Source organism: Equus quagga, unplaced genomic scaffold (assembly GCF_021613505.1).
Source record: "Equus quagga isolate Etosha38 unplaced genomic scaffold, UCLA_HA_Equagga_1.0 235_RagTag, whole genome shotgun sequence".
Taxonomy (NCBI): domain Eukaryota; kingdom Metazoa; phylum Chordata; class Mammalia; order Perissodactyla; family Equidae; genus Equus; species Equus quagga.
This window is the reverse complement of record NW_025799850.1, coordinates 368,998-391,282: the sequence shown is the minus strand read 5'-3', so window position 1 is coordinate 391,282 and position 22,285 is coordinate 368,998. Positions and strand designations below refer to the sequence as shown.

The window sequence follows — 22,285 nt, the reverse complement described above, 5'->3', positions numbered from 1 at the left end:
TGGTAGTCTCCCGTATGTGGTTTGAAGACGGGGCACTTTCTAATTCTAGCATTCTTCCTCAAAGCTGATGGGGTGGGGACAGATGGGTCCTGAATATCCCCATGACTTGATCACTGTGGTTTGCCAATATATTTTATTTATATTTTATATTATATTACTGTCCAGTGGAGAACAAAGACAAAAAGAAATTAAAATGCAGTTAAATATAGATATAGATAATAAAATATAGGGAATACTGAGCTGGCATGTGGTAGAAATGAGAGGCACTGAAAATTACCTGAACTAACAGAGCCGTGAAAGTCTTTCCGGAGGCAGTTGCCTATAAGCAGAGATTAAATAGGGGCGAGAAGAATATACCCAGCATGGGGATTCAAAGTCTAGAAAGAACCTAGTGATTGTAGAAGGGGAAATAATTTCTGTATAATCAGTTACAAAGGTAAGAATGGCAAGACATGCAGTTGAATAGATAGACAAGATGGAGTATAGGAAGCTATATGAACATTTTTTGAAGTGGAATAACATTGTCAGTCATTTTCTGCTTCTATAAGAAATATAAGAGACTAGGTAGCTTAATTAACAAAAAATTATTTCTGACAGTTCTGGAGGGTGGGAAGTCCAAGATCAAGGGGCTGATCCATTCAGTTCCTGGTGAGTACTTTCTTGCTGGTTTGCAGATGGCTGCCTCTTACTGTATCCTCACATGATGGAGAGAGAGCACTCTGGTCTTTTCATCCCCTTAAAAGGACACAGTATTAAGGTTCTCTAGAGAAGCAGAACTAATAGAATATATATATATATATAGGAAGAGATTTGTTATAATGAATTGGCCCCCACAATTATGGAGGCTGAGAATCTCACTATCTGCCATCTGCAAACGGGAGACCCAGGAGAGCTGGTTAATGTACTTCAGTGCGAGTCTGAAGGCCTGAGAACTAGAAGTGCCAAGGGCAGGAGAAGATCAATGTCCCAGCTCAACCAATCAGGCAGGAAGGGCTGAATTCTTCCTTTCTCTGTCTTTTTCTTCTCTTCAGTCCCTCAAAGCATTGGAGAATGTCCACCCATATTATGGAGGGCAAAACACTTTACTGAATCCACTGATTCAAATGCTAACTTCAGCTAGAAACATCCCCACCAACACACCCAAAAATGATGTTTAGCCAAATATCTGGGCACCCAAGATCCAGTCAAGTTGACACATAAAACTAACCATCACAAGTCCAGCCCTTGTCAACTTGGTACCCATATGCCCTTGAAGCATACTTAATTTCCAAATAAAGACAGTAACAAGGCCTAACATGGTACAATTATATTCTGTGTACAACCAAAAATTCACTAACCCCTTCCCCAGGAGAGGAGGTACAGACCTCGAGTGAGGTCTATTCTTACCCTTGATATCTTGTGTCATAAGTAATGTGATATATAAAGTCAGTATATCTTACATTACATGATAAGAGAATAAGAGAGAAAAAATGTACACACATACAAACATATTCATTAAAAAAGGAGAAAATAACTCATGACAATAACAGTCCTTGTTTCTGCAACTGGTCATGTGGTTGTAGTTGGTATTTATAACTACCTTCTTCCACTATTTATTCTGTATTCTCTGTGCCTTCAGCAAATACCTCATCTCGTTGAGGTTCTTTATCAGGTTAAGTGACTCAAACCTTCATTCCCGAAATGTCTGGGCCATTAGCAGTCCTGCCTGATTTGAGTTGTTTTAGTTTTCCCTTGACCTTAATCACAGGGCATGGTAATACTGAAACACCCCAAGTGATCTCCTGTATTCTGGACGTACTCTTATTTACCTTCATCATGAAGTAGTAGTCCAATTTCCCACTGGCAGTCAGGATCAATCACCCTAGCCCACACAATAACTCACTACTTTGTTTCTTGATTCAGAAGCATGAGGAGTCCAAAGTGGTCAGGTGGCAGTCCTAACTTCCAGTTCAACAAAATCATTGTTATTTTTCCTGGTGGAAGCATTCATCCCTTTCTAATTAAGACCTTTAGGCTAGCAGAGTATAAAGTCATGAGAACAGAAAGCCAAAATTTTGATAACGGATCACTAGGGGTAATAATGAGTGGTGCCACTCCCACTTCCACCCCTTGATTCCTGGACCCATGAGTCTTGGCTATTGGAGAAACAGCAACATATATTAGACACTGATTCAGAGCACATACGACCTTCAGGAGAACCTTACCCCAGCCATACAAGGTATTACCACGCAGCTGGCATTGTAACTGAGCCCTTGATGGTGGCACTAATTTATGCAGTCCCTTCAGGAGCTGGCATTGCTTTTGATTTATAATTTTTAATTATAGGTAGGCAGAGGCAGTTCTAGTGGCTTCTATTTGGCCTTTCCGACCATAGTAGCCCTCATTCCACGGGTCAAGGAACCAATGTGGGGATTCTGCTAGGTGCTGCATTATCTATTCTAATTATGCATTCTGGCACTGGGAAATAACCACAGTGTTGGTTTGGGGACCCGCTGGATTCACTATGAGACACATCTGAGCTAAAACTCCATTCATCACCTGACCTCTATAAGTTCCTATTCTGATGGTGGGCAACAGTGATGTTTGAGGTCTTCCAGAATTAGTGTCAGTTCAGAGCCAGTGTCCAGCAGCCTCTGAAAGGTCTGATTATTTCCTTTTACCTAATATAAAATTACTCTGACAAAACGCCATAGGTCCCTTTGTGGAAAGCTAGGAGAGAGATTAACATTAAAAATTTGTCGTAGTGTACCAGGTCCTTCCTCAATGGTACCCGACCTTCCCTTCATTAAGGGAGTTCTGCGTCTATAAACCAGTTCAAATCTGGGAATTGACTGAAGATGTGTGATTCTGTTTTTATGATTCAGGTTATATTTTGTTCACTTGACCTAGAACTTCTATGCTTATACAGATAGAGTAAGAATTTAGTAGGATTCCTATTTCACTTTAGGAACATCATGATGAGTTTGCCAATGCCGGAGATCTGCACAAGCCATACTATTCTGACAGCTTCTTTGAATCTCCTGTCTATTACAGTAACCATGCCCACCTTGCCTTTGGTGGTTGAGTGCAGCCACTTGGCCTCTGCCACCTCCGGATCCAATTTATTCCCATTACCTTTAGGTTTCCCAGTTGAGTGCCTTCAGTTACCATTGTAAGTTCTGGCCTATAGAAAACAGTTATCAAGGAGCACTTCAAGGACGCTGGAGCTCCCCTCATAAATTTATTTCTCACAATATTCATTAAGGGAAGGTTGTCTGGATCCTTCCAGTGTGGGTGAGTAGATCTTCGGTGACAAAGCCACTTAACAATTCAATATCCCTAAATCTTTGAATCCCTTCCTCCACTAAACCAAAGCTGCTTGGGCATTTCCACTTTTCTCATCGTGGGCTATCTCTTGGCCCATGTTTCAGCCAACCAACCAAGCAAACTGTTAGAGATCTTGCTAATTTTTGAGCTACAATGTTAAATTCAGAATTTCTGCTTAGTGAGTTCATATCCATAAATTCAGCCTGATTCTATTTTATGCTCCTTCTACCATTTTCCCACATCCTTTTCATCCATTCCCACACATGTCCCCAGGTTTCCGTCTATATAAATTAGAAAACCCAAGTAGTTCTTTTGGACTGTAGCACACCTCTTCACAGGTCACATTTTGCACCGCACTTTCAGGGGCCTGCTGGGACTTGAGTTTAGTTATAGGTCTAAAAGCAAAGGGAGCGGTAGGAGTTGGTTCTGAAGAGAATCAGCATTGTCTTGCATGGCAACTGCCTCAGGGGAGGCCATTGCAGTTTCCTCACACAATGCAGGATTTATCCTCTTAGACAGAGGTGGAAAGGCCAATACCTCTGTGAGTGGAGAGGTCAATATCTCTGCGAGTGGGACACTACTGCCACTAGGGGTTGGGAGGCCACTTCTGCTGGAAGTGGGATGGCTAATTCCACTGCAGGGTGGGGAGATTTCTTCCACAGGCAAAAATGACTCATCAGAATTTAGGTGCTCCAAGACCCTGTCTTCATCAGAGTCTTTCCACACATCCTCATTCCAATTTATACCATCCCATTCTTTCTTAATCTACCCCCTCACTTTAGCAGTAGACACCCTGTAAGGCTAGGAGTTCAACTTGTGTTGTAATTTAGCCAGTCTCAGAATGAGGCTTTATGTTTGATTTCAACAATTTCAGCCCTGTTGCTCCAGGAGATGCAGCTCTCCTTCAGGGCATGCTTAGAAGCTCTGATGTCATTTATGCTAAACTTGAGCTGAGAATTTGAATCCCCGAGGCCATCCTTTTCTTTTACCACTTTGTTCTGGGACATTAGGAACCACCAACCAAAGTCAATAGATTCATTAGTTTTAAAAAAAATGTTCAAAAGTATCATATGCAGAGTCACTGAGCTCCTTGTTTTGTTTAAATCAAGGATTAGGTACATCTAATGCATGTAATTTGCATATCTCTATAAATAGTTCATACCATGGACTATCAGTGCTCTCTTTACTACTAGAAATAGTCATTAGAGTCTTTAAATCTAATCAGAATAGAGACCAAAGTCCGGAAACCTCAGAACCAATTCAGAAAACTCATCCTTAGCATTTTATGCCTCTAGATCCACTCTAAATACCAAAATCTGTATTAGTCAGAGTTCTCTAGAAAAGGAGAGCCAATAATAAATATGTATATATATATGTATAAATATATTTGAAGAGATTTATTTTCGGAATTGGCTCACATAATTATGGAGGCTGAGAAGTCCCACAATCTGCCTTCTGCAAGCTGGAGACAGGAAAGCTGTGCTTTCGGTACAAGTACAAAGACCTGAAAACCAGCAGAGCCAATGCTGTAGATTCCAGTCTGGGTATGAAGACCTTAGAACCAGGAGTACCAAGGGAAGGAGAAGATTGATATCCCTCTCAAGCAATGAGGCAGGAAGGGATGAACTCTTCTTTCTCTATCTTTTCGTTCTATTCAGGCCCTCAAAAGATGGGAAGATGCCCACTCACATTGGGGAGGAGAAACTGCTTCACTAAGTAAACCAATTCAAATGCTAATTTCATCCAGAAACACCCTCACAGACACACCCAGAAATAATGTTTAGTCAAATATCTGGGCACCTAAGATCCACTCAGTTCGACACATAAAATTAACCATCATAGGCACCAATCCTGTCATGACAGCACCATACACACAAACTCATCCAAACCCAATTACATCCCAAAGGCCGCACCTCCAAATACCATCACATTGGAGATTAGTGTTTCAACTTGACTGGGGGGGGCACTGAACTCAAACATTCAGTTAATAATGAACGTCGTCAGATGAACAAGTTAGGAAGCCCATTTGTGCTGCAAATCTGAGCAGAACAACCCAGAGGAAAGTATCTGCCTAGGATAGTGATAATAAGGATGAACATAAATAGACATATTCAGCAAGTGTAGGAGGTAGAATCAAAAACTCTTGGCAATTAATTGGATTTTGGAGAAGATGAAATTAAATAAGACCCAGGTGTATGGTGCTGAAGGCATACTGCATGGCGTCATGAATAATATATTACAGATTATTAAACTCCCACATCTTTTTCCCCAGGCTTCTTCCCTAAAAGTTGTAAGAACTTGTAAGTAGGTGGAATCTTTATACGGAATGCTCCAGTTCTACCTCAAAGACGTTGATACTGTTTATTTTCTGAACTTTAATGGTGTTTTGCATCTACACATGTTAACATACTAAACAATATTTTGAGCAAACAGCAACCAAAAAAAAATGTCTGTCTTCTCCCAGAAGAGACCTTTTAGCAAGAAATAACACATCAAAGGGAAACACAGCGAGACAGAAAAATGTAAAGAAAGTATTCATAGCTTTCCAAATCTAATTATTTTTCAGTAGTTTTCCCACAGAGAAAAATGTAGACTTAGTTACCAGGGACCATCTCAATTTGCAGAAGAAGTATTTTCAAGAAAAATAAAAAAGATATTAAAATTATTGAGCACCTAGCTTGTACCAGGAACTGCGTTAGATCAACACTGTCACCTTCAATCTCCATAAGCCCTGTGAGGCTTTTCTATTTTAAAGATAAAAAAACAACGTTGGTAGAGTTTACATAAATCATCCAAATGCCAGGGAAGGATGGTGATAAAATTCAAATATAGGTTTTCCTCTTTACGTTAAATGCTCTCCAGAGAGTAAGACTTTCAGAAGTATTATGAAAAATGCAATTTTAAGTTTCAACTCCCTTAGGTATAAAAATTTAACCTCTAATTAAAAGAAATTAAGTTTCCACGTCTAAAAGTTTAGAATATAGGCAATAATATTTTTAAGAAAAAAAATGATGACAAAGCCTCAGGCCACCTCTTCTAGGTGTAGAGCTGCACATTAATGCTAGTTAGACTAATTATAATCTTCTGTAAGGAGCTGTCAAAAGTTCTAGTAAATAACAACCTCTTGGTTTGAATGTTATCAATAAATAATCTACTTAGCATAATTTGATAAATTTAGATATAGTCATTTACTATAAAATGTTATAAGTCATAACAATTTAAATAAATCAATATTATAAGAAGAAAAATAATCAAAAGAAGAACAGAATTTTCTCTTAAATTACTTAATGTGTTAAAATATACTTATTTCTTTTAAGGTCATTTTTTAAATAACAGCATATGTATCTTTTTTCCTATTTCACAAGTTATATTTTTTGATAGAGTCCATAGTCTGCTAAATAAAAACAGTAAGAGTATTTCACAAACTATTGTACAATTTAAATCTTATAAATTTAATTTCACAAAAAAATAGTTACATGTTCATACTGGCTAACTAAAAATTCTATCTTTCATCTCTGGTGTAAAATACTTTATGAGAGATTCAGTTCCAGCACTAAAAGTAATCCTATCACTGCTTTTTTTACATGTTTTACAACAGTTTCTGTTCTTAAGCAAAAAGACCCACAGACTAATTCAGCATGTAAAAGATAATTTTTTAAAAATCCCAGACAACACTTTCAAATCTTCTTTTATTTTCTTTTCTCCTCCTCACATCCAGAACTTCTCCATACGTCACATTTCTTGCAGCTGCTGAGACATTTGATGTTGGTCAGGTCCCATTTTATCCCGAAAACTTTATTGACATCAAAATACAACAGTTAACCAGTATTAAATCCATAAAATATTTACATAGTACAGCACGTTAAGCTTTAGATACTTGGCAATTAAACCACATAAAAATAGGGCAAGACCCTCTACGTGTTCAGAATCAGGTGTTCACTGTCTATATCTGGTGAGTGTATGCTGGTTCAAGAGGCAGCAGAGGTAACAAGTAATTACTTCAGAAGACATCAAACGCCATGATCTGGAAGCACGTTACGATGTTGCCCCATTGTCATGTACCACCCCATCTTTTGCCAATGTAGTCGCATAATTCTAGAAAGGCAGAGGAAACTTGATACAAAATGCAGACAGACAATACAAGACTTACTCTGTGGAGATATCCTACTCATACTATGCACCCACTGTGATATTGAACACAACTAGTCCTAAAAACTAGTCACCATCATCTTGGTTTTTCATTTTGAATGATCCATCAATTCAGCATTCTACTGTTATTTCTCTCCCACTACTGTTAGGCTCAAAGACAGTGTGTATAGCAACCTAATGGCTGTAGACCTAACATGCAGGTTTTTTCCACAATATGGGAACTTCTTTGTTCACAATTTCATTGGGAGGATAAGTTGATAGAACTGCTGTATTTTCATTTTTGAACCACATGCTACCCTTAGTTTTCCTTGAGGCTTTAATCTACTTATTCTGTTTATTTTTATAAGAATACAAGGGTTTCCTTTTTGAAGAGCCAAAATCAGGATCATGCACACCACTGCATTCTTCAAGTAAGAAAACAGGAGACTGACATGCAACATAAATTGGACTTTTCTGTTCAAAAAGTGCTCCATCAGGACAGACTGTGTGCTTCTTCTGTCCTTCTAAATCACATGGCTTTAGAAACTTTCAAATGTCTTCGATGTACCCTTTATAGGAATTTGGGTCAGACACACTGAACATGTATTCTAAGGCACTCGCTGTTTTTTGAAAAGCCCTAATTCTAGACTAGCAATCTGATCATGATATTTTGGAACCTCATCGTTCACAGTCCAAAGTGTAGCCCACATTAGAACGAAAAGAGTGCAGCCAGGAACCCATAAAACACTAGGCAGAAGATCAAGATCAAACCCCAGCTCTTGGCGGTGTGCCCCAGGAACTCTCCAGGGGTTGCATTGCAGATAAAGCACTTCCACTTAGCCAGGCTCTGGTTGAAGGACGTTTCTTTCCTGTCCTGGTGTATGTGCTGAGACGGGGGGAGCAGCGGCCACGCGGATGGAGGCGGCGAGGACACAGGCACGTCCAAGTTCAAGCGGCGAAGCCGGGATGGTGGCGGAAGGATGGCCAGGCTGAGGACACGTCTTCACTGCAGAGTGCGCTCCAACTGCCTCCACATGTACCTTTTAACGCTGATCCACGTGCCAGGCGCTCCAATCAAATGACACCATAAATTAGGTGATGTTTACCATTCTAGAGTTGATGGAACTGAGCTCCAGATTAATTATCTTTCCTTAAGTAATAAAAATAGTTAACGGCTGAGCTAGGTTATAAACCGTTTTCTGACTCCAAAGCCAGTGTTATTTACTAGTACTTGATACCAACACAGTTATGATTTTCTTTTTTCATTCATTCAACAAATATCTTTTGAGCACCATTAAGGCCAGCCACTACTCTAAGTCCTAGGGACACATTAGGAAAAATAGAGAGAGAAATGCCTGCCCTCTTAAAAATGATGATCTGCATTATTCTGTTATGACATTATATGATTTTTAAATATTAAATAATATTCAGTGGCTAAACATTTTAACAACCTTCCAAGTCACAGGTTTTATAAATCCATGTATAAATCTCTAGAACCTATTGCAGAGTGAATGCTATTACCACATTTAAAATTCAGTTTTTCAATAATTTCTAAAATTCAGTTTTAAAATTTACATTTTATCCATAGTATAGAGAAAATAATGAAAAAGCAATTATTTGTGTATGTTTATTATAATTGGCAATAATTTTAAATCCAAACCAATATATTCCAAAATGTTATTTTAGTAGGTCTGTTTACACTTACCAGCAACGTTGAAGTCTCTACGTTCCTTACATAACCTTAAAGATGAGTACAGAGTCAAAGGGGGGCCTTACTGATGACAAAAATTTTATTTAAAGGGGCGTAATATATCTGTAGACAGTCTTATTTTTAAAGATAAAAACATAAACATTATGAAAAACCACTTTCAAAGAAGTAGAACCTAGATCGATGCCTATTTTTCTCTTCGTATTTTTAACACTAAAGAAAACAAATACTGTTTCTCTGTCATACTCAGAAAAGGCAATCGAATCACTTCAAAGAATTCTGGTGTCTTGATTGCTTTGTTCTGAGTGACACTGACAACAGCTGCTCTGTAAACCGGATAAATACCTTGGGCTTGAGACAGGAGCCTGGAAGAACATATCCCTGGGGTTGCTTTATTTGTTGGCTGCCTTACTGATTAACTGCTATACTGAAGACATTTCTTTAATAATTGATATTCCTGTGAGGGGTTCGTTCTCGGGAAGCATCATAAATGCAAGTAGAACTGAGGCTCAAAGACTTGCACATCCACTTATGTGGATCTCAAAGCCCAGTAGAATATTAGATACTTAATGAAAATCTGCATTTTTTTGGACCCTTGAATAGTGTATTCTTTAAAGATTGGGAAGATATGCCCAGAGACAATAATACCTAACTTTTGGGAATGGAGGCAATAGGGTAAAATTACTACCTAAATAGAGTTTGCACAATATGCTTATATACTAAAACCTTGAAAAGTTCATCTTAATTTTACAAGATGGGAAAATTTTTGTAAAGTATATAACATTTCCTGAAATTATAAAAAGAATACATAAACTGTTTAATATAGAAGTATTAATATTAATCACTGTGCAGTAATGTAACCATTTCATTAAACATATTGGTCTCCATATGCAAGTCATAAAGCAACTTTCTTTTCCCAGGCTCTTCAGACTTACTCATTAGCCTGATTCTGTGTGCTTCTGGGATAAATTCATGGGTAAGTCCTCAGGTACTTCCATGCCTCAAAATAGTTCCATTTAATGAGGCAAAATCACGAGTTAGTATAATAATCAGAACTCTGAACCTCAATCGTGTCAAAGCTTCTCTCCAGCTCCCACTGAATGCCGCTGCAGGTCTGGAAATGTGTACTTGGTAATAAGAAAATGTCAGTTATTTCCTCCTTTGCCAATTTCTCCCCTATTCCCTAGCCTCATCTTCTGATCCCGCAGCCTCCATCAAGGATTTAATCGGAGGAGAGGTGGTTTGGGGTGAGGACAGTTTAATTCTATTCGATCTGCTATTGGCCCTCTCTCGACCTGGCAGATATTCAATGCTGACTGCTTTCTTGAAATGATTTTCTTTGTGTTTCTCAGAGAATCCCCCCTCCTACCCTGACAAGGTCCAACTGCAGCTATGCTGTTAAAGTCTTCTCCAGCTGACCTTTATGCCACCCCTACCCTGACTCAGATTTGTGTCTAATGGGACACTCATGGAGCCTCTCTTGCAGCCCACATCTGACCCAAGGGGAATGTACTTTTGCCCTGCGGTCTATTCTGCCACTTCAAGCAAATAATGATATTCTTTTATCATTATATTTTTTGGCTGCGTTTCAGACTCGCTTCTGTGGTCTGCAGTACCTGGGGATATATGGGAAGCTTTCCTAGTGGTTCTCATGAGACTCTTCTCATTTGGTTTAAGGTGGTGAGGATGAGAAATCCCACAACACTCCAACAATTTCTACCATTGTAATTCTGCTTGTCTCATTAACTGCACCCTCAATTTTCTATCTACCCCTTACATATCCTCAAAATGGATGATGAGCTGAGTTCAAAACCATTTGTCAGCTCCTCTTATGCAAGTTCTTTATACATCTTACAGCACATTCCATTGGAATTTGGGAGTGTTCTTGGCCTTGCACCTCAGCCAATAGGGGCTATTTTGTTCCGATCAGTTGTTGACTCCTTCACTAGATGGTCAAAAACTGCAGCAGCAGCACCACCACAGCATCACCACGTTCATGGTGTTTTGATCCTCACAAATTCAAGCAAGGTTGGCTTCATGCCATTTGCAAAGGAGGATACTGTTATAGACTGAATGTTTGTGTCCCCCCACCCAAATTTATATGCTGAAGTCCTACCACCCAATGTGACAGTATTCGGAGATAGGGCCTTTGGGAGGTAATTAGGCTTAGATTAGGTAGGGTGAGTCCCTCATGATGGCATTAATGCTCTTATAAAAACAGGAAGAGATCTCTCTCTCTCTTTCTTTCTCTCTCTCTCCCCTCATATGCCTCAAGGGAGAATCCTCTGAGAACACAGCCAGAAAGAGCCATCAACAAGCCAGGATGAGAACTTGCATTGGCCCCGGTTGAGCCAGCATGTTGATCTTAGACTTCCAAGCCTCCAGAACTGTGTGAAATCAGTTTCTGTTGTTTAAGCCACCCAGTCTATGGTATTTTGTTATGGCAGCCCTGGCTGGGACAGACACCAAGGTTCAGACTCTTGGAAACATGTCAAAAATGTCACAGCTAAGCGGCTGAGTCAAGATTCAAACCTAGGGCTGTTTGAATGTAAGCCCTCCTCTTTTGACATAGCCCCCTGCTATCTTCTGTGGTTCTGCCCTTCTTGGACATGCTTTTGTGGCAGTGTTTCACAATTTTTCTGCTTCTTCCATAATTGTATTCATCCCTTCACCGAATATCTCCCAGGATCTTAAATTGGGCTGAGACTTATCTTCCCGTTGGCCACCACTAGCAGTACCTCTGCTCATCCTTTTGGTTTGCATTTATGTACTGTTTTGGTCAGCCTGTGTGTGTACATACACTTTGTGTATTACATGTATATGTGTGCATACGCATTTTTATTTACAGTATGTTCAAACAATGCCGATTGCTACATTTTGTTAACTACTGATACCTAGCTCCTTGACATTGGTGTCTGTATAATCCTTTGAAGGTAAAACACATATTTGGATCTCTTCTGTTAGCAGCATGCATAGATCTGAAAATATGATCTAATTGTTACCTACTTAGGCTTTTCCAAGGCCTGCAAGGGATCAAAATGTTTTAGGGTAATTCATGTTAAATGATGTTTGATAAAACCATGTGAGGATTTACATTTTTGATAAACAAAGCATATAGACAAACAAAAGCCAGAAACCTAATGTGCTGTAATTCTATATAAATCCTGGCAGGCCCTCTCTATTACTTTTCATTTGGCAAGTCCTCTCTCTAAAGAAAGAAAGGGCTGGGATAGCACTGGTCCATTGTTAGCAGTACAGCTTAACAACCTTGCACAGAAAATCCATTCTAACTCACTAGAGCCAATTAAATTGCTGATATACTTTCTTATCTGATTACAACCAGCTTAAATTACTGTTAAATGATCTCAATATTCCACATATGATCTGAAATCAGTCAAATATTTCCATATTTCTTTCCTTTAAACATGATATTTACTTGGCATTTATCCAAGTGTATGAGACAGAGCAACAGAAATGTTGACAAGACTGAGATGTAATGATCACAAAACTTGTTAGAATTAAAATATTCCTGTGAATAGCTCAGTGGGGTGTTAAACTTCAGAATATGTAATATATCTCAGTTTTCTTTGATCATGTATGTGTTTAACTGACTGAAGAGAAAATACATTTTCTAGTCACCTGAGGTTATTATTTCAGATCAATTCCATTTTGAAAATAAAATGATACAGCTTCCTACTCTATAAAAAGAGTTGAACTAAATCACTTAAATTTATTTCCAGCTCGGAATTTCTGCGCCTAGATGTGAGGTTTAATTCTTTGTAAAAATTCAAGCTCTCCTATAAATGTGATCAATATTTTTGGGAAAGGAGTCTAAACAGGCAACAGATTATACAAATATAAGCTATATTCGGCACAGTAAGGTGAACGAAGTCTCCCTAATTTCCTAAACAAGTAATCTTCAAGAGAAACTAGAACTCAGATATGTGTCATAGCTGGTTTCAGCATTGCTAAGGAATGTACATTTTGTGTCCTATACCCTAGACTGTACACATTTCAGCTACTAAAATTTAGGCAATTTGTATTATGGATGATGCTGACTGGATAAAATGCAGTTTGAACAGCAAGCTGTCCTTACCAATAATAGAAATAGCACAGCAGAAACTTGAGCCAATGCATATATGCGGTCCTCCTGCTTGTTAAAACCTTAAAACGGTGTTTATTGCCCTATCAGGAGGGAGGGATAGAGGGACCTGCTGTTGTTGTCCTGTAGTATTTTTATTCCATTAGCAAGTGTCATTCTTCAAACCTCATTATTGCTCCTAATGAAGCAACACAGCAAAGCTAAATTCAAGTTAGTATAAAATATTTCAATGAGTTCCTGCAGTGTGTTGAAGTTGGTGAGAAAGCTTTAGAGCAAAGGGCAAAACCAGAGAACAATCTTTCAAGTATCATAATTTCCATGATAAATGATGATACTCCTAGTTCAATATTTGCCTCAAACTGATGCACATATAAATAACACAACAGCTATTTGTAGGGCCAACTATTTCTCCTGGTGCTTCTTCAAATAGTGATAAAATGCTATGGTTTGTGGGCAAGGCAACACACAGCAAAGCTACTTTCTTGAAATCTACAAATCACTGGGCAGGAGTGCTTGTCCAGGAAAACAATGATGAAGACTTTGCTGCTAAATATACAAGTTTAGAGGATTAAGTTTCCCAATTCAAATTCTTTACTGTGTAAGATTTTCATCAGAGAACCAAAGATATAGAGCCCCATTTTTATATATTCCCATGAGCATATGTAAATAAGGCAAAAATAATGTCTTAAAATGCAACTTAAAAAGAGCCTTCTGTTATCAACCAATCTAAGTAAAATGGTACTACCTTCAAGAATAAGTAATGTAAAGTTAGGATGTTTACATTTTAAATAGTAATAAGATTAAAAGTTAAACGGGTGAACAATTACATAAATAGGTGATAAAGTACAAAATTGAAGAAATTTAGTAAAAGAAAACAGGGGTTGAAAAATAGAGCAACTGGATAGATAGTGACAAGGTGGGGGTGGGGTGGGTTGCTGTTTTGTTTCGTGAGCTCAGTTAGACCTTTTAAGGAGGGTGTGGGATAGAGCCGAATTCATGGAGGAAAATCTAGGAGAACCTTTGGGAAGCACATGCCAGGCAGAGGGCAGAGCAGAGCAAGGCCACTGTGGCTGGAGCTGCGAGAGCGTACCCACAGGGTCCTCCACATGCAACTGGCTCACCAAGGGCAGAGAACTTTCTGAAAACAAAGCCAGAATTCAGAAATGCTCCCTAATGACACACATTTTCTGGCATCTTGCCGGATGATAGATTAGATGTGCTGTGGCATGACAGGATCTCACGTCACCCATCAAATACGCCATCAGGCACGCCTTTTGTAAAGTAGTTTGCATGACGGATACATCTAACTAGTAATACCTTCATGAACTTGCCTGTATCTTGGTTTTCTCATTTGTAAATGGTAATAATATTTCTCAACTCCCAGAGGTTTAACTTTATCATTCATTTATTTCCTTATTTTGAACCACATATTTATTCAATTGGATTAATTACACTGTTTGCTTTATGACACACTCTCATAATTTATCCATGGGAAATCTTTTCTTTATGTATTTACTTATCTATAATAATATAATAAACATCTACGAGACAACTGAAAACAAAACCTGGACCGTTGATAACATCTTACATCTACCAGTATGTACCCCCTGACCAAACCCCCATTCCAAAATAACCATTATCCTAAATCTTATGTTCAATATTCCCCTTCTTTCTATGTGTAATTTTATCACTTTTCTTATTTTAACATTTTTAAAAAGACTTTTAATAAAAATTTAAGTTTATTAAAAGGCTGTCGTATTCTATGTAATATTAGGGAGGGTTTGTCATTCTAATGTCTATTGCTATTTCATTAATATTGTTCCATGTAGCTATAATTTTACTCCTATAAAATATTTCAATATAAATATACTGCAATTTATTAATCCATTCTCCTGTCAGTGCATATTAAGATTCACGCAAGGATTTTGCTATTATAAACCTTTTTTTTTTATTATGTCCTCTTTAATACCTACGCAAGAGTTTTCCTTGACCATATATCTGGGGATGGTATTGCTGGGTTTTAGGACATGTAAATGATTGACTTTATATGACAACATCAAATGTTTTCCTAAGAGGGTCAACCACTTTACACTCCCACCGGCAATGTATAAGAATCCACTTTCTCTCCAATACTTGGCGTAGAGCCTCTCCTTTTGAGGAGTCACATGGGAGTTGGCCGTTGAGCAATTTTGTCCCTGGGAAATATTTAGTGCAATGATAAATGCTAATGTGATCTTATTAGTATTCAGAGGTTTCTGTAGCTTGTTATAGATCAGTTACTAATGCAAAATAACTACCACAGTGCGTGGCAAATAGTATTAGTTTGAACCATATGAAATTGCTGTGTTATTAGACTAAAAAAATCAAATGTTAGTAATTTCATATGATTCAAGAGCTGCTTAAGAGATTCCATTGTTGTCCTTCTTCCCAACAATCCTGAATGTCTGTATCAGTAATCACCATATTTTCAGTCGTCATCTCTTTTATCATGTACCTGCCACTATTCTTGTTTATGCTTAAGTGAATCACCTGTATAGAGTTCTTTTTCCAGACCTTTCAGTTTCAGTAGAAGATGACTGATTCTATTTCAATTAACAGTGCCTTTTTATTGTCTCTTCTTTCTATTCTCGAATTCTTAGGTTTGTGACTGCAAATATATTTTTTAAAAGTTCATTATAAAAGATTTCTGCCAACAGTAGTATTTCAAACAGAGCACAGACATTCAAGTTGGGGTAAATGTATTCCAGTCATTAATGCAAGCGCACAAAATAAATGAAAATTTAGGGATAGTCTAAATTTCAGATTGAAGTTATGGTCAAGTGTGGTTAAATTCTGAATCTTCAAATTTCCATTTATGCTGGATGTTTGTTTTGGATATAGGAGAAAATATGAAATAGAAATTATTAATTTGGAAATTTAATCAAAAATTTATTCAGAGTATAGAGAAAATATTGGATTAAAAGAAGAAACAGCAGATTTTAAAAATAAATAGTGACAGCCTGTTTTAAATAAATGAAAACCATATTGCTTCCATATTGAATTTGACTTCTGATTATTTTTAAATATACAGAAACTACAGATGAACATGTGATACTCTGATGTCATTCCTAGTGCCCTGAACAAAATCAGGAGGCTTTTTTTTTTTATCCAGAGGTTTATTTTAGTAGAAGCTTAATATTTGGACATTTTGGATATTTGGTTATACAGTCTTGCTCTCCTCCACAACAGCTTTGTGAACGAACAGAGTGCCATTGCATAGATCTCGAGTGTGGGCACAGCTTTCCGTTTCTTTAGCTGTAAACTTGTGAACACATTCATCTAATTTCAGGACCAAGTTGTCACTTGTATGTATAAATCAATTTAACTTATATATTCACAATGAAAGTTTTAAAGTGCTTTTCGCCATGACCTATTGTTTTGTAATATATGTCAGTGCCTTAGGCTCCTGATAGAATGACAGCATTAATAGAAAGAAAAGTTATTGTCTCTAAATGTCCTTATCAGTGTCCTTATCAAATGGAAAATAATGTTCCCTGACATACACACTATAAAATTCCATTTTTATCATGAAATGAGATCCTGACATAATACAGCAAACCTGACAAATACTAAATTGCTGGTATTTAAGCATAATAAAATGTAGAATTTCTTGAATATCTTGCTCAGTGGATCAACAATGTCTATAGTTTTTAATATACTCACTCATTAAATATGCATTTATGGAATACCAACTATTTCTCAAGCACTATCTAGTTTCAAACTTCAAAGACCTCAGAATCTGGTGAGTAAGTAGACATTTACAAAACCGTAATGCAATGTGATAGATGGTGCAAAATAGGTATTCTGTTAAGGATGAGTGGCTAGTAATGCCTCCTCAGATAAAGCTTTCCAAAGAGATGGAAAATATTTTAACTATTTCTTGAAAAATAAATATTATTTCTCAAGTCATAAAGTTATTTTCCAAACAAAGGAAATTATTCATTTATTCAATCACTGTATAACTCACTCAGTCCCTTATTAAATATACAAGTCAGACACAGAAATAGAAAAGACTCCATGGATCTCATAGGAAAAGCGCAGTATTTGGGTAGAGAGAAAATACCACTGAAAAAAATCAAGTTGTCATGTAATTGTGAAAAAGTACTCAATTACTGTTGACACTAGTAATTCCCTAAAACATGGTTTTTCTTATTTATTTACTTATTATGTGTGCCCAACTCTTGCCTTTAAAGCATCTACAACCTCCAGGAGGAGAAGAGCCTTTTCTGTCTCTGTATCTGTCTTGGATATTAAATTAATGACCAATTTATTGAGTGAATGAATAAATATGCTACTTTTGCTTGGAAAATAATTTTATGACTTTAGAATCCTACATTTAAAATTACACTTAATGTTGAAAGCATCTCCCTAAGCCTGGCAACAACAAATCCAGAACATCTGCTCTCACCACCCCCATCTATTCAATGATGTGCTGAAGGCAGCAAAAGAAAAACAGGAATAAATATTGGAAACAAAGAAGGGAAAATCCGTTCAGAGATGACTTGATTGTTAACGTGGGCTATCTTATGGAATCTAAGAAAAAGAACGCTATTCAAACTATAAATGAAGTTAGCAAGTTTGTAGGATTCAAGATCAACTTCAACAATCATATGTGTTTCTACAGCTGCAAACAATTTGAAAATAAAATAAAATACTACTTAGTAGCATAAAACACATCAAAATTCTGTAAGAAACAAAACAAAATGTGATTTTAGACCTGTATAAAACATGAGTGGAAGTATCTAAAGAAAATAGAGATATACACCATCATCATGAATTAACAGAGTCAACATAAATGGAAAAAACCCTAAATTTTAACTTTTAATTTGAGGTACATTACAGTTCTATATGTAAAATCCTACATTAAATCTAAAACTTCTTGATGACATTTTATAATATCTTCAAAATCTTTGGAAAGACAGAAATTTTTTAGACAAGACTTAAAAACATTTACCATAGGAAAAAAAACAATCAAAATTATAAACTTTTGTTAATCAAAAGGAACTTTTAGAAATGAAAAGGTAAGTCACATACTGGGAGAAAAAAATGCAATGCTTATGTCTGACAAAGAACTTACATCTAGAACATGTAAAAGAACTTTTATAATTTTATGGTAAGAAGACAAACACCCCAATTGACAAAGTAGGCTATTTGAATAAACTCTTCACCAAAGAAGTCAACTGCTTGCAATGATTCCTGATCAGAGAAGTGTAAGTTGACCCCATCATGATGATATATCACTTCGCACCCACTAGAACGACGAAGAATGGATGGCAGTACCAAATTCTGGAAGGATGCGGAGAAACTAGAATTCTCATATATTATTGGAGGGAATGTAAAATATTATACCCACCTTGGAAAAGTGGTTTCTCATAACACTAACCACGCACTTACCCTATAACCTAGCAATTTCCCAATGTATACTTTACTGAAGAGAAATGAAGACTTATATCTGCAATATGACTTTAACAAAAGTATTTCTAGACATCCTCTCATAATGGCTAAAAACTGAAAAAAACCAAAATATCTGTTTACCAAGAGAATAGATAACTAAGTTGTGGCATATTCATACAAAGGAATACTATTTAGCAAAGAAAGAATGAACTAATGATGATGTGACAGCAAGGATGAATCACAAAACTATTTTGAGCAAAAGAGAGAAGACATAAAGAGTGTTTACTATATGGCTTATTTTATATAATATGTAAAAACAGGTAAACTAACATACGATGATAGAAACCAAAACTGAATGACCATGAGAGTGGAGATTGACTAGAGGGGAGCATGTGAAAACTTTCCTGTACGATGGAAAATATTTTATGTGTGAAATTTCATTGTAAGGATGTATAAATTTGACAAACCTTATCAATTTGCACATTAAAGATGTGTGTATTTTCCTGTATGCAGATCTAACACAGACACACTCATCAGACACATTTATTAGCAGATATGACATGCTGAAAGAAATTAGTGAACATACAGTAGGTGAGAGGAAAATTCACAGAAATACAGAGGAAAATAGAGAAGAGAGGTAAGAGATGTAGAAAATACATCAGGAAAATCTAAAATACGTTTAATTGGATTCAGGGAAGGAGAAGAGTGAGAGAATGGGACAAAGTCATACTTAAAGAGATACTGGCTGAGAATTTTCCAAAATTGATGAAAAAAATCAATCGTAGAATCTAGGAACTCAACAAACATCAAATGGGATGAATAAAAAGAAATCCATGAAGAAATATCAGAACAAAACTGCTGAAAATCAAAGGTAAAGAGAAAATCTTCAAAAATGCCAAAAAAAGAAGAATATAAGGTGGCCAAAACATTTGAAAATCTATCAGTGAAACTAGGCACGTTAACAAAATAAAGTGGAAAAAAGTATCTCTATAGATGCAGAAAATGCGCGCAATAAAATTCAGCATCTGTTCATGCAGTAAGAATGATGAAATGCCCATAAGAAAATTGGTAGATATTAGAGATATGGGGGCAATCCTAGTTCTGCCATTACTCAGCTTAGTTATCCTGGACGACTCTGTTACCTACCATCTCTATATACCTAAAGACAGACAAAATCGATAACTTTGAAATCCCCTTGTTAAAAGGAAATCTTTTAACACCTGATGTGCAGAACAAAAAATAAGACAGTTTCTCCATTTTTCAAAAAACATGTTTTTTTCTAACCACCAGAATGAATGATTAAGGACACTTTAATATCTGCACAATTTTCCAATAAGAGCATCATACATTTCTGTAGCAGGGAGAGTTCTGAGACAGCCCCCAAGACTCTTCCCTCTTGACTCATATCCCCCCAAAAATCGCCTTCCCTTCTGTGTGGGCAGGATGGGGAATATGATGGATTTACTCCCATGATTAAATTATATTACAGGACAAAAGTAAAAAGATTTTCAGATATATATAGTTAAGGTCTAAAATTAGTTGACTTTGAGTTTATCAAAAGGGAGATTATTGGGCAAAAAACGGGAAATTATTGTTTGTGAATATGAGTCCCTAAAAGGAACTGGACCCCTCTGAAGGAAGAGATTAGAAGTATGAGAGAGACTCTCCTGCTGGTCTTGAAGAAGTAAACTGCCATGTTTTGAGAGGGCCAGGACCTGACAGCAGCCTCTAGGAAATGAGAATGACTCCCAGTCCACAACCAGCAAGAAAACAGGGACTTCAGTCTTAAGAGAAACTGATTCTGCCAACAACCTGAATATGCTTGGAAGAGGGCCCCAAGTTCCAGATGTGAACACACCCCAGTGACACCTTGATTTCAGTCTTCTGAGACCTTGTGCTCTTTGATGCCTGGACTTCTGATCTGCAGAAACTGTGAGAGAAGAAATAAGCATTGTTTTTAATCTTCTAAATGTGTGAAATTTGTTACATGGCAGTAGCAGACTAATCGAGTTGCCGTAGAAGAGCAATCTTATTTTATAATTCAGAGAAAGAAACCCTTATATTCCATTAATTAATTGACTTTAAACAAACAAGTCTAGTTCATTTATAACTGCTTATTTACAACTTCTAAAATGTTTAGAGATTATATTACCATTTTAGGAAAATTGAACCATAAAAGGGGATAACTTTGTTTTTCAAATACACTTTATTTGATGTTTGACATTCTCTTTTGATATTAGCCTTATTTTTAAGTGTCCTATATAGTGGTTTGCCCATTCAGAATTTCCAAAACTTTTCATGGATTTGTTTGCTAATAGTATGTAGTGTGATAATGACTTCCAATTAAATGCTGGATGTTAAAGTACTAACTCAAAATGTGTTGTGGATCTAATGATGTCAGAAGGGGAGTCATGTTACTAATAGCTCTGTAAATTAAAGTGAATTATGGTCTGGAAAACTCTACTTCTTTTCAAAGTACTTTCCCCAAACCTTTTAGATTCCCTTGTCTGGATCTCAATTAGTTATATTGATTTTTCCAAATTATTGTATTAATTCCAATTATTTCACTTAAAAATGCATCAGCATACTTTCTCATGTGATTCTTAAGAGCTCCACACATTTTCAAATTGAGACAGTCATACGAAAACAGCCTGATTTTGTAGGAAAGAAATGCAATTGAACCCACACTGTCTTTATTTGCTGATGTCCATAAAAAACACACGCTCTGTAATTCTATGTCTAACAGAGTTGTCCTTAGACTAAAAGTACTGGGTATGTCCACACATATTCTTAATTACCAAGTACAGGTTTTCTCTGAAATCAAACAAAGCTTTCAGTTAAAGTGAGATATACAGAAAATAAAGCCTGGTATTCTGCTGATGTGTAAATAAGGTCCTAAAGCTTTATTGTTCAGGGAATAAATCTTATCACTTCTCTGCTAATACACCTCTGTGATATTGCATGACCTGCACCTCCAACTGTGCTAGGAATTTCTCTTCAAAAGGACTATAATATGGCAACAAGGCAGGGGGTGATTTACATTATCATCTTATTGTGATTGTATCAAAAATTCTATTCTCTTTAATTTGAGAGTTTCAGAGGAAGTCAAATAGAATTGAAATGAATTGATAAAACTCATTGTGTTTTCTATAAAAGTTCTTGGCATAATTGCCCACACTTTAGTCTGATCTCATTTAAGCCTGTATTTATTATTACCTTTAAATTGTATGGTAATTAGGTTAATAGCATGAGGGCAGGACAAATTAAGATACTTTCACTGCAAGTTTTCAACCTGTGTCCTACTGCCTATGACTCAATTCATGATTCTTTTTGATTAAAGAGGATATATCAAGCTACTGACCCATAGATTTTTAACTAAAGTCTTAGCTGAAATCATGCCTCCTGATGTTTGAAATAAATATTTTATTAGATATGATAGTAACCAACATAATTTATTAACCAATGACAAATATTTGGAAAGGCTTAGCTTGTTTGCGAATTTTGCTGAATGTTGTCCTGCTGGGAGGATAGAAGCTCTGAGGACTTGTAATGAGCCACACAGTCCTAAGTCTGTTCCCTGAGGGAAAAGCCATTATGACGTTGTGACT

At 36.7% G+C, this 22,285-nt stretch overlaps 1 pseudogene; it reads right to left on the bottom strand.

Moving 5' to 3' along the window:
* Nucleotides 1–7,644: 7,644 nt before the first annotated feature.
* LOC124233797 (sodium/potassium-transporting ATPase subunit beta-3-like) overlaps nt 7,645–22,285 on the bottom strand; it is a 33,934-nt pseudogene continuing 19,293 nt past the window's right edge.